Raw genomic sequence first — 14,061 nt, 5'->3', positions numbered from 1 at the left:
AACAGGGAGGGTAGGAGAGAGGGAGTTCTTGAAGGGAGGGAGGGAAAGAGGGAGGGAGTGAGAGAGAAAAATTTAAAAGCAGTGTAAATTAGGCTGGCTAAGTAGTTGAGGATGATCTAGGTGCAGTTCGTGGGAGGAAATATAATCAAATACAATCTATGGAAAATGCAGTAAAAGTCCCTTTCTACTTTCTTTCAATTTTTTTCTGAAAATATGGAAATGAACCAACATGGAGGAATTGTTTCTAGAAGTGGAGCAGCTCACATTTGTTGCATTGCCAGAGCACATTTTTACAACATTATTGTTCTTATGAGAGAGGAGAATCAATTTAAAAAGGACAAAATAGTTAAATAGCATGAAAAAGTGGGGAAAGTTAGAATGAGTTAATGCATAACAGTTTTGGTTTTTAAAATGTCTCTTTAGAATATTCTAAATGTAGGTGTGCCATTGTATGTGTTCTCTGCACATTACAATCTCACATTATTCAGGCACATTTAAAAATGAATCTCATATTTCATTTTTCCCTCACTTCCCCTAATGATTTTTTTCTTCTCTTCCTACTTCTTTGACATGGCCTCACTATGTAGCTTAGACTAGCCTTGGATCTACGATCATTTTGTCTCGACTTACTAAATTACTACATTATAGGCACACAGCAACACATCCAGCTCTTCCTATTTGATTACTTCCCCAGATTCTTCCATTCTTTTCCCAAATTATAGTATTTTTTGTCTCTGTTTCATTTCTACTGTGAGCTAGAGAAATACCGAGCACCTTTTCCTGATGAGAGGTTGCAGAGCATTGCTGCTGTTCAATGCTTCAAACCCAAGTTTGCTGACCTTAAATTTGCAGCATGAATCACAGCTGTTCCATTGCTATTGGCAGTGATTGATAACAAGGGGGATGGGAGTGATTAAAGAGCATATGATGTGTTTGTTTGCATCTTGAGTGACTGCTATAGAGTATATGCAATCAAAGGCATGGTACATTAAATAAATCAAATAGCCCCATAAATCAACGCAACCTGCCAAAAAGGAGCAGTGGGTGCTTGCATTGCAGCAGGTCTGCATGTCAGGCCTTGGGCAAGCTGTTACCCACAGGGTGAAGTTGTCAACGCTGGAGCTCAAAGAACCAGGAAAGGCTGCCCTTTCATAGACTTCAAAAATCTCAGCAGAGAAGCTTAAATATAATAACAATATTTTAACATTTGTGCAGGAGTGTGAAGTTTGTGGCATTCGTTTATTTATAGCATCACAGTGTACATTCCTAACAATTTTTGAAATATTATTTACAGTTGTATAAAATGAAAGTGCATAGCAAAGAAATCCTTAAGGCCATATAGCTATTAGGATTCACACTGAGCTGCCTCCATTTTCAATACTCTTTTATCTATTTGGATCATGTCATGAACAGTAATATTTTCTCCTCTTAATACTATATAGCACACTTACGTTGGGTCCCTTAAGACATGGTGACTCTAGTTAACATATATGGGCATATTAGAGCCTCAGGACTGTTAGGAAATACATACATAACTTTATTAGTGGATTTAAAACACTATGTGGTTGTAAGTTATATTGAAAACAGATAAAAGAAGGCTTGAATTGTTACAACTTAAAAGTAATGAAAGTAACAGAATTAAAATAATCTCTGACATTCAGGCAAGGCCAAGGACACCTGAAACTATAATTCACATGAGAAACAAAGCTATTGCTTTGTGACAAACATGAGATTTAGTTAATTACATAATGTTACTTAAAATAAGTATGTCCAGGAATTGTCTCATATTCTAATACCTTATAAATATCTTCATTGGTTCCAACAGTTTAACTAAGAGTATTTCATAGAATTTGTACTATGTTTCTATACCATTGTTTCACCACATAATTATCAAAAATTCTTAAAATGTTCTATTATAGTCAGTTAATAGGAATATAAGTTACTTTGTACATTGACTTAGTCATCAACAATGTATGTGGCTCCCTAATGCTTTAAAATTATAAAGATATTTTAATAGACCTTATTCTAGAATATTTTCAAGTTCCCAATACAATGTATAGGGAAGTAGAAATATATCTGACAGTAATCACCACAGTACACAGCTACTTCATTTTCAGTATCATGCACCTGAGCTACTTCATTTTCAGTATCATGCACCTGAGCTATGCTTTCTCTCAACTGATGCCTATGAGCATATGCACACATGTATACACATATACATGTGCTATATAAACACATATGTGACTATATGCAATACATACATATAAATGTAATTAATGAGAAGAAACAATAAATGTGTAGTATGCATCTCAGAAGCTTACTCAAGTATCTAAACAGAGCAATCACTTATTATTTAAATTAGGCTGCTAAAGCTGTTGATTCTCACCTTAACTAATCACCTATCAGCATACTGTTCACTGTTCAAAACAGATGAGGCACTAGCATAAGAAAGGAGCTTGTATTTTGTTCTGATATATCTCTCCGAAGTCAAAAGATATTATCTGAAGTCAATTTTCATTTTTAAATACTGTAATGCACTATTTTTAAGCTAACATAGTTTATACTGTAAAAACCCTTTTTTGGGGGGACTGTAAAAATTGTAAGTAAAATGCAGCAAGATTTACAATCCAAATTATTAGTTTGTGCTTTAAGCTAAATGTGAGGTTAGGCTGTGGATGCTGGAAATCTTCAGTGCATACACACACACACTGGAATAGATGGCAGTCCTCTATGTGTGGGTTATGCTGAGATGAGAGCTCACACCCTCCATTGATTACGAGGCTACGGATCCTCTGAGAATTACTAGGTACACAGACCAACCTCATGTAGAGATTTCTGTAATTTGAAACAGATTTCCTCACAAGCTGAGAACCTAGGAGTTGTTGTCATGGCTTTCTTTAAACCAAAGGTAAGTAAAGGGCTGAAGAAAAAGCACACTGGATCATTTTTGAGGGCTGTTTTCAGAAATCCTGAACACATGTGACCTGGATGGACAGTTAAAGAGAGGACTCATTCCTTATACCAAACTTTATTGACTTTACAATAATAAAACAAACAAAACAATACAAAACAAAAGCCAAAAAACTGCAGTTGTCAGGAAACAATGGAAAATTTACAGAACACATCAGGGGCCCAGATATCCTGTAAACAAACACCTGAAAGCTGAGACAGAAAACACATAGAGTACTATGTTTCCCATTTTGTTTACTTTTAACTTTATACTATTAGATCAGCAAGAAAAATTGAATAGAAGTTGAACTTCAGTATAGGAAGTATATTGTAGTTGCATGTTTGTTTAATTTCAATGGTTTAGGAAAACTTTGAGCAACCAAGTGTTACAGCCCGAGTACAGAAGTTTCTGCTTTTATTATCTAAGGCACTGGATGCTTCCCTATTGTAGTTAGAATGTGGATTTAAGATTAAAATGTAGATTGATATTTTAACATGGGTCTATGAAATCTCAGCATTGATTAGCACAAAATATGTAACTATATTTTTACATAATTGAAAAACATATATGAGTATTCATATATAAACATCGTGTATGTGAGGTCTATTGATAAGAAAAGAAGGAAAAAATTTACCTTAATTTATGGAGACAACTCAAGATGTTTCTTCTTTGAAAGTCAATATTGAAAAAAGCTATAATAAATAGGAGTTGGCAGAAACTTAATTAGAAATGTACATACCAAAAAGAGATAGCTGGAGCTACATAAACAAAAGAAAGAAAGAAAGATTTCAGAGCAAAGTTCATTGTCTTGGAGTGTGAGTCATTCATTGTATACACTCATCTGTACGTGCTTGCATCTTGGGTGACAGATACGACATGTTAGCACTGCAATCTGAAGCAAGCAGTGGGCATTCTGAAGGGAAGGTTCATGTATATAGGTCCATAACTGAGAATGGCATCACTGAACGTAAGATCTCCACAATAATACTTGTTGACTTGCCTAGGAAGGAAGCTCAGTTTTCGGCAAGGTGCCCACTACTTCTATGCCATACTTTTCTCAAATTCATAATGGAGATAATTAACAATGCAATTTACGTATGATAGTGAGAATTAAATGAATTAAAATAACAGAAAATGAATCAGAAGCATATATAGCACACCAATATATGTAGGTTTTAGTATATTTTTAAATATCTTTGTCAAATTTTCACCTAAGTCAAGTGGCATTAAGACAATATATAACAGTGTACCAAGACTATCTATATTAGCTTAATCCATGAGGCAGATGTGTTTCTACCTCATTAGAATTTTATGACTAGCTAACAGAGGAAGTCATTTTCACTCACATTTTCTTTCAGTTTGCTATAAATAATGGTCACTCTGGCAAAGTGTTTTGAATACTAACTTGTAAATCCACTTTTATTCCTTTGTTCATTACCTTGTAATATTTGTCAGACAGAAGATAAAGAGCTGTAAGGCTGAGCTATAAGCTCAGTAAGACTTTTTATATTAGATGTAAACATTTACTTCAGTTATTTGATATTATGCCCTAATGTATCAGAGCTCTAGACAGTGTGTAACTTTGAACCATGTCTATAAATAATCATACTGCAGTTATAATTTCTATATTGCATGATTTACAGCTCTGAATAGTCTTACTTAAGAAATGGACCTAGTAATATCATTTAATATATTGAGGTTCACACTTAAGAAATGCATCAGTGTGAGGAAGCAAAAAGAAAGACACAAATTCCATTGGGTTGTAATCTTTCAAGATAAATACTTATGAGACTATTAATTGAATATTGTTTGTTCCCTAGGGATTTTTGGAGAATGATTATAAAAAGAAGTGGGTACAATAATTAAGAAATTCATTTTATACATATCAATCTGTTTGTGTACTCAAATAGAAAGCCAATGTGCATATGCATGCATGTGTGCTGTACATTTCAGAATGAGGAGTAAAACTACTATAATTAAAAAATATGGCGAAATGAAATTTATATGTGTAAAATTTGAATAATCTCTTTCCTATATTTCACCATTTGTATTTACATGGGGCAAGTGTCCAAAAAATACTCAAGATGACACACTAGTTATCATGCGCATGACAGAATTCTGTAACAGCTGATGCTAAGGTAATAGTAATCTAAAAGCTGTTACAATGCTTTTCATTCATTTTTTTTTTTTACTTGGAGGGTAAGGAATTTGGGAGGAAAAGCTAAAATGAAAGACCATTTGAGGGGTCACAAAGAAACCCACAACTGGACAATGTTCAGAGAGTAAAAGACCTTGGAGCTTCCAGTCCTAAATGGAAAGCCTCTGTCAAACCTCTCACCTCAAGACTCGAAGAACTTTGCAAAGGAAGCGGAAAGATTGTTAGAGCCAGTGGAGACGAATGACATCAGCAAAACAATGCCTTTCCAACACAACAGGGCTGATAGAGACTGACAGAATCCACAGGTCCAAGGTAGATAGGGTCCTAGCTCTGAGAGGGGGATGTGGCATGATCTCCCATCCCTAACCAAGAAGCTACTTCCACTTGCTCACCAAGGAAACATTAATCTTCTCCACTGGAATCTCATGGATATACAAACCATATTTGGGAGCCAGTCTATGCCCAGCAGTAGATAACTAACTCAAAATGAACTCAGTGGTATTTTTGGAGAATTTTTTTTTCTCATAGTACTTTGTTTGGCATTTCTAACTTGCTGGTCTCTTGCTAACATATTTGTGTTTCACTTTATATTTTTAAGGGGTTCTGTCTCTGTCTCCCTGCCACCCCACCTCTCTCTCTCTGTCTCTCTCTCTCTCTCTGTCTCTTTTTTTCCCTCCCTCCCTTCTTCTTCTTCTTCTTCTTCTTCTTCTTCTTCTTCTTCTTCTTCTTCTTCTTCTTCTCTCTCTCTCTCTCTCTCTCTCTCTCTCTCTCTCTCTCTCTCTCTCTCTCTCTCTCATGTGTATGTGTGTATGGTATGTTCTTTGTACTTTTTTACTTTTCCCTTTAATTTTTCTCCATTTCTTTTGTTCTACTCATTTTTTTTCTTTTTGTTGGCCTGTTTGTTTTTTAAAGTTCAAAAGAAAGAAGGCTTGGTGTTGAATGGAAAGGAAGATTAGGAGAATCTGTGAGGAAATGAGGGATAGAAACTGTGATCAGAGTATATAGTATAAAAATAGGTTTTTAAATGAAAATATTATAAAAATAAATATCAAGATTACATAACTTCACTTATCTACTGGCCCAGAGAAACTGTTACTCATTTCTCTAACATCAGATCAGTCAGACTGAGCTTTGTTTCAGTTACCATGTAAATCAAACAGCAGCAGTGATATAATGTGCACACCCTTGGATTTTCTCTTTCTCACCAGGACCACATTGTGCACAGGCTTGGGATTGACTATTATAAGAAGATTGTGATTAATTCTGATTTAAAACCAAAATCCAAAAATTTGAGGACAGTGAGGAAAAGAGAACCATGTAATCAGCTACTCTCTTCCTAGACCACAATAAAGTGGGGGAGAGACAATGAAAAATAACTCATATGCTGACATTTTAGAAGTTGATTACAGCTTAAGCATATTTAGTTCTAAATTCAATTCGACATAGTCTCAGAGTTGTGCCATCAGCTTAGTCATTTGATCCCATTAGCAAAGGGTGCTGATGCTTCATCTCTGGAGCAGTGATTCATTCGGGGCGTCAGGAGATGAGTACATTGGTATTTCAGGAAGACTCTGCTGATTAATTGTCAAGAGGGGAAATCCAGCTCATAAGACAGGACTGACTTCTCATTTGACCACACAAAGAAAATGCTCACGGTTGCAGAGAAAAGTCAAAGCAAACATTGACTCCATGAATGCCCTTATGTGGTGATTCATTTACATCCATACCACTTTAAAGCCATTTTCATCTCAAACTTTGTTTTTAAAAAGTTCTTGTAATATTTTTTAGATTGGAGTTATCAGTGAGGAATCAAATGAAAAAAGTACATTAAAAATAAATTCTATAAATGATTCCATAAAGGTAACATCACTAAGAAACACTTAACTAATTTTACATTCCAGTAGGAAGAATTATATGAACATACAGAAAAGTACAAAATTATATAACATAAATCTTCAAACTTCAAATCTATGAAATGTGTTTCCCATACATAAACATTTCAGTAAGTCATGGTAAAGCTTTATAGACTTCACAATATATAAAAGCATTTTAAAAAATTCTGTTCAATACCTGAAGATATTGTTCAGTGATTAAAAGTGCACTACTCTTATTTCAGAGGACTGTATTTTGTTCCTAAGCACCATATCAGGAAGCTTATAGCTGTCTGAAAGTATTGCTCCAGCAGCAAGGATTCTGATGCCTTTTCTTGGTACCCTTAGGGACCTGCACATACATGGTAAACATAGGCATACATATACATGGATGTATATGTGAGGGCACGCAAAACTAAAATTAATATTTTAAAAAATAAAATGGCAAAATCATTGTACTAGATGGCTTTTATAAAAAAAATACTGCCTTGACATCAACAACACTGAAAATCATTATAATAAGATAATTACTATCTTCCTTAGAAAAGTAGAAAAATTGCTCAGTTTTCAAAAACTCATGACTAACTTCTAAATAAGCAGTGTTAGGCCCATTCCCAGACATAACTCATGCCAAATGTGGGAACATAATTAAAATTATTTCCTACATCAAAAATTATTAATTTCTTAAGAATTATTTTTCACCTCCAACTTGCACATTTAACCATACCCAGGTTTTGCCTCACCTCCAATTTTGATGTCCATATATGCCTGCATATGGGAACATCCACACACCCTTAAAGAAAACTGACTCTTCTTTGTCCTGAAACTGTCATCTCTACACAGCTCTTCAGAGAGGTGTGTCTGCTTCCGGTTCCATGCTAGGACACTCAGTGGCTAGATCTTGTATAGATCACCACAGACGCCGTAAGCTCAAGTGGACAGAGATCAAGTCATGTTCAGAAAACACCGCTGTGCTCTAGTTTTCCCTGACTCCTGCCTTGGAAAAATCTTCCCACGCCCCTCTCCGTGATGACCGTTCAGCCTTGAGCACTCCTTGGTAATTCATTCTCTGCACTTTGACCACTACTGAGTTCCTGCATAAAGCTTCCTGCATAAAGTTCCTGCATAAAGTTCCTGCAAGTTTTTATGCAAGAAACTTGTCTGATGAGGTCTGAGAGATGCACTGACCTATACAGGTAGACGGATATAAATTTAGAGTACATATTGTCACAATAGCCATTTAGCCAAATCATGCTAGCAGGATCACCTGTGGAGCCTCAGAGCTCTGCAACCATAAGCGCTGAACAGGATATGCAATATTAAACCTGCATTTTTTTTACTGTGCAGTAGGCATTAAATCCAATAATGAGGCACTTTGATACTCCTATAGTATTGTTCCACCAAATGCCCACTAGCATATCATCCTATAGTAATTAGTATTGCACTTCATATTGGGGTAAGATTGTTGATGATATGCCTCCTGGCACCCTACGTAGCACTTTCTTGTCTTATTTTTTTATTAATACTTTTATTTTATTACACATGTATAAAACAAATGACATACAGCAGGGAGAACCATGTGACAATCATGGGAATAATGAGTTCTATACACGTTATATTCATGTTACATTCATAGTGACTTGGCCATCTGCATTCGTCCTGTTTGAAGTAATTGTTTTCCTGTCTTGTTGGGTCTAAATTTCCAAATGAAATTCAGTATCTATCCTATTTCAATTCTAATAGCTTAACTTCTTTAACTTAATCTAAGACGATCTTGTCCCGTAATCAACTAAGCCTGGTTGTAAAACTACACTATCTTGTCTTCAATGCCCCTCAGAGGAGATCTAGCCAGTATGGAAGAAGCTTCCTGAACTTAATTACTCTATGTCTTGTGATGAACAAGTGTAGTGTCTTTGGTAATCACCTCTTACCACCAAATTCTGGTAGTCAAACAAAAATTAAGAATACAGATCTACCATATGACTCAAGTATACCATTCATGGGTATATATGTCCAAAGTAGCACATTTCCCACCACAGACATAAATGTATTTCTTTGCATTCAGAGTTGCTTTGTTTATAAGAGCTAGTATATAGAAACAGTCTAGATGTCCCTTGGCTAATGAATGGGTAATTACAATGGGCTATCTACATGTGATTAAAATGTATTAAGCTGCAAACAACCAAACAAACAAAAAAAAAAGGAAATCTCTAGGCAAATAGATCAATCTGTAACACTTTACACTGAATGAGGTGAGACAGGTACAGGTTCGACATCACATCTTTTTAAGCATATGTGTGATCTTACTGTCAAATATTTAGATTCACATGTTTCATTTGGAATACATGCGGAAGCAAGGAGAATACAGGAATCATTTGTGAAGAGGGAAAAGAAATTACTTAAGGAAATGGGGAGAGTAGACCACTGGTGATATTAAGGGGGAAACGGAGAAAGCTAGGCTAAGTGGGGAGGAGAGTCAGGACAAGACAAGGAGGGCAGTGGGAGAAGGATAACCAGCTCCGTGATTGTGTAAGCAGAGGTATGGAAACAAAGGCCTTATAGACAGATGCCTGCATGTCATATAAAAGTTTAACTGCTGTTAACAAAAACATGATTATGCACATTCCAGAAGCAATAATTTAACAAACAAAACATCAGTGCTAGGTGTGAATACCTCTCTTAGAGATTTCTGTGAGAGGAATACTGAAGACTCCTCAAACAATATGTATTTCCTATCTTTTTAAGAACACAAAAACTAGCACATTGCCTAGCAAAATCATTTAAAGGAGTTCCTTTGATATAGGATTTTTAATTTTGTTTTCTGACTATTATCTATTAATGGCATTGTAATTCATGATTCAGAATCTTAAAAAGAATTTCAAGTTTCAGAAAAACTTTAACTTTCCACTGGTTTTTACACATAGATACAAACTAGTTGTGTGGTAGAGAATAAGTAGTCCTCATTATCAATATAGACTATTAGAATATCATACTAAAACTGAGATGATAAATAGATGTATATGAGGAGAATTGTAATCAACACTGAGCAGCCACAGTCCTCATCTTTGTGTCTGCCGTGTCCATATCCTTCTCCTCATAAATCTCTCCCCCTCACCCTCATCTATTTGACTTGTTTTGGGACCCACTGAGCTAACTGGTGTCGTCTGTATGATCATGGAATTTGAGCTACCCTCTGGAGCCTGGTAGGCTCAGCAGTGGGAATGCAACCAAAGACAGTGTAATACTTCTCCCAGAATCCATAAATAACTGGTAGTTTCGTAGTAACATCTGGGGAACTCACAACACTTTTCCTCATTCATGACAGTTGAAAGAACTAATCTTTTTTTTTTTTTTTTCCCAGAATCTGCCATTCTTTCAGTAGAGCACATCCATGTTGGTCACGGTTTTCACTACTTTAAAATTTTTATTTATTATACTTTATTCATATTGCATCCTGATTGTTATCCCCTAGCTCTTATCTTCCCATTGTCACCCTCTCTCCCTCTTCCACCCTCTTCTCCTCCCCTCGACCTCTGAAAGGCGGAGGGCCCTCCTCCATCACCATATGACCACAGCCTATCAGGTCTAGGTATCCCCTTGGGCCCAGAAGGCTGCCCAGCCCAGGGGCTGCACAAACCAATGCACCAACCAAGGACATTGCTAACAGAGAACCCAGACTCCGTGTTCGGAAGTACCCTACGGAGGTCTCATTCTCCACAAGGGGTGTGGGAAAGCAGAAATCCCCTCTGAAAGGGAGAAGTCGTGGTAAACAGTTTCTTTGTATTATAGAGTGCAATAGTTTTACCAATCTAAATAATTGCATTCCCATCCCTTTACCCAACCGTCCATCTCTTATCTTACCTACCTCCCATCTCACTCTCTGTAAAGCCCTTTGCACGGTGGTAGATGGGGTTAAACGAATGCCTTGTTTCATGGCGGAACCCACAACTGTCACTTATTTTGAGTTTCTTGAGCAGCGACGAGCCTCTTCATTCACTGCCGTTCTCTGTCACAAGTGCTTTTTCTAATTAAGGCTGTAAGAAATTTTAAATTATTTGAAAATTATATTTTGGCAACCATTTCAAATCCTTTGTCTAAAATATTTCCACAGATATAAATATTCATATATTTATACATGTAAATTTTTCATAAAGCATTTCATTGAGAATCATGTGCTATTCTCGCTGTTTTGAATACTTTTTCCCAATCAATTTTCAGCAATCCCTTTTCACGTGCACCATAAAGCTAATGTGCATTAAGACTAGATGTTTTCTCCCTTTCACAGAACACTATCGAGACCCTGGAGGAAATAGGGACATAGCCTCTTGCAAATATCAATAACATGTTTTAATCTGAAAACATAAGACACTTTATATAACATTGAATAAATCTTTTGATTTTTTTTTCTCATTTAATCAAATGCACTGCCATATGTGGTATGTTGTTTTGAAACTTTATAGAGTCTGTGGACATGCTTGACTTAGATATGGGAAAATAAGTTATAAAAACATTTAATTTGATTTGATAGAAAATTCTTATGGCATGTGAATTTCTTTGCATTTAGAATAATGCCGTACTTGTCCCAGCCAACAAAAAGTTGTTTCCAAGAATATTATTTTTTCACCTTCTGGTATGACTCATTCAGTAATATGAAAAATACGACAGGTCAAAGTTGATGTGAACACATCCAAAAATATTTAGAAAGTCTGTGTTTTAGTAAGAAAAAAATAGGGTTTAAAATACTTGGACATTTTTTCAAACACGTGCAAAATTGTATAAAAAAACCTTCATGTATGTAGAACTTACAATGTTGTTGATATTAAATATTGTACAATTATAAGTAACTATAATTTTATTTCTTTGGACTTAAGAATTATTCAAAACAGTGTTATCCAAAGTGGGGAATGTAGAACAAATATATGTAAAACTAATAAATTCCAACTGATCTTTTTGAAACATGCCAAAAACAAGTTTATCCTCACTAAGCAACCATACTTTTTGGAATATGTTATAATTTTTAATATATAATATAAATATTATAAATAGAAAAATATATTATATATAAATATGTACTAGGCATAGAAATGTAGTTCATTTACAATAATTTTGTGTGCTTAAATTACTATGTTTTCATGTGTGTGCATAAATGTGTAGAGGCCAGAAATCAGCACATGTGGTCTCCTTCATATCCTGTGGTGTCCTTGTCCTGTTTTTGAGACATCATCACTCTCTGAACTTGGAATTAACTAGTTTAAGCTTGACTGGCTGTGCAGCAAGTTTTGGGATTCAATCTCCTCAATATTGATATAGCATGAGTTACCATGCCCAGGTTTTTAACATGGAATCTCAAATCAAGTCCTCAAGTTTGAACATGAAATGCTTCAATACAACAAATTAAGAAAAAGTGTAAGAAAATAAATTTGCTGCATTAAAAAGCAGTGATAATAAATATTAAAGTAAAATCAATGACACCGAGAAATATAGGATATAGAAAACAACATAAACAAAACATGCCTTTTTAAACAAAATAAACAAAATTCACAAACACGTGGCTAGACCAACAAGGGTTAGGGTTAACAAGCGTTAGACGTTAACCAAACAATATAGATATGGTGCTCATATTTACTGATCTTGTAGCTATAAAACCAGGAGTGAAGCAATGCCACAACTACTGCTATACGTAGTTCTTGTTGATTTTATAAAATGATCAAATTACTTAAAAAGAAAAATACAATTCATTCAAGTGATATAAGAAACAATAATTGTTTATATCAATATAAAAATTAAAATAGGAAATTAAGACAACTCAGTTGCAATGCATACCCTAAATTTTCTAAGCACTTAAAGATAGAATTGTAACTCTTTACAATATCTTTTGAGAACTGGTAGATTAGAGAATATTTCACAATATATTCTAAGTGGTCACATTATCATAAACTAAAAGACATAACAGAAATAACCCCAAATAAATAAAGGAAGATACTATTTGTGAAAGAGGATGCAAAAATTTAGAACAAATGAAAAAAGATAACCCAGCATAACATAATAAAGGCAATAAGCCATAATTTATTTCAATTAAGGATTCAACGTGTTTCAACTTTCACACACGAAGCAACTCTACAGCTGCAATAATAAACTAACTTTTAAATAGATAGATAGATAGATAGATAGATAGATAGATATAGGTAGATGATAGATAGATGAAATAATAAATAAATAAGTAAATAAATAAACAAATTGTACCATTGTAGAATGCCTAGACTGCAGAGTAGACACTATATTAAAACACAAAGAAATGGCCAAGAAGAGACTTGATACCCTATGAGCATATACAGGGGGAGGAGGTCCCCCTCAGTCACAGTCATAGGGGAGGGGAGTAAGGGGAAGATGGGAAGGAGGGAGGAATGGGAAAATAGAAGGGATGGGATAACAATTGAGATGTAATATGAATAAATTAATCAAATATATTTTTAAAAAGGAAGTAATACAAATATACCAAAATTAAAAAGGAAATACTTGATCATATGAATTCATACAGAAAACTATTTGGCAATCTCAAGCACATATTAACAGTAATGCTGTAAAATGGTTTTAATCACATTATTTAATCTCTGAAGGAGCTTCTATCAAACCTGTGGCTCATGTAGCCACATAGCACAGTAAGGAGAATGCAGTCTCATAAAAGGTGTTGTTAATTGTATACTTACTGGGAAGAAACTGGACATTTTTCTCATAAATTGTATTTGTAGAAAAAATATATTCTCTTTTCACTTAGATTCAATGTTTAGCTATAATATTAAGACTAAACACATGAGAATGACATGATTGAAATGGAAGATACACAACAAAATTGATTTACACGTGACATGTCTGAGCTTGTAGAAAGCTTCAGAGAATCTACCATAAGTACACAATTCAATAAAATGGAAGAGAAAAAAAGAAGAGGGGTATTAAGGAAAAACTAAAAAAAAAAAGGTACAAAAATAGCCTTCAGTTAATATAACCATAGAATACAAGATAAATGTAAAAAAAAAATTGCTTTCGACTGAAATTAGAACTACAAACGAAACTTGTAACAGCAC

Source organism: Acomys minous (assembly GCF_964271855.1).
Source record: "Acomys minous genome assembly, chromosome: 1".
NCBI lineage: Eukaryota > Metazoa > Chordata > Mammalia > Rodentia > Muridae > Acomys > Acomys minous.
The sequence above is the reverse complement of the archived record's forward strand: the minus strand, read 5'-3'. Positions refer to the sequence as shown.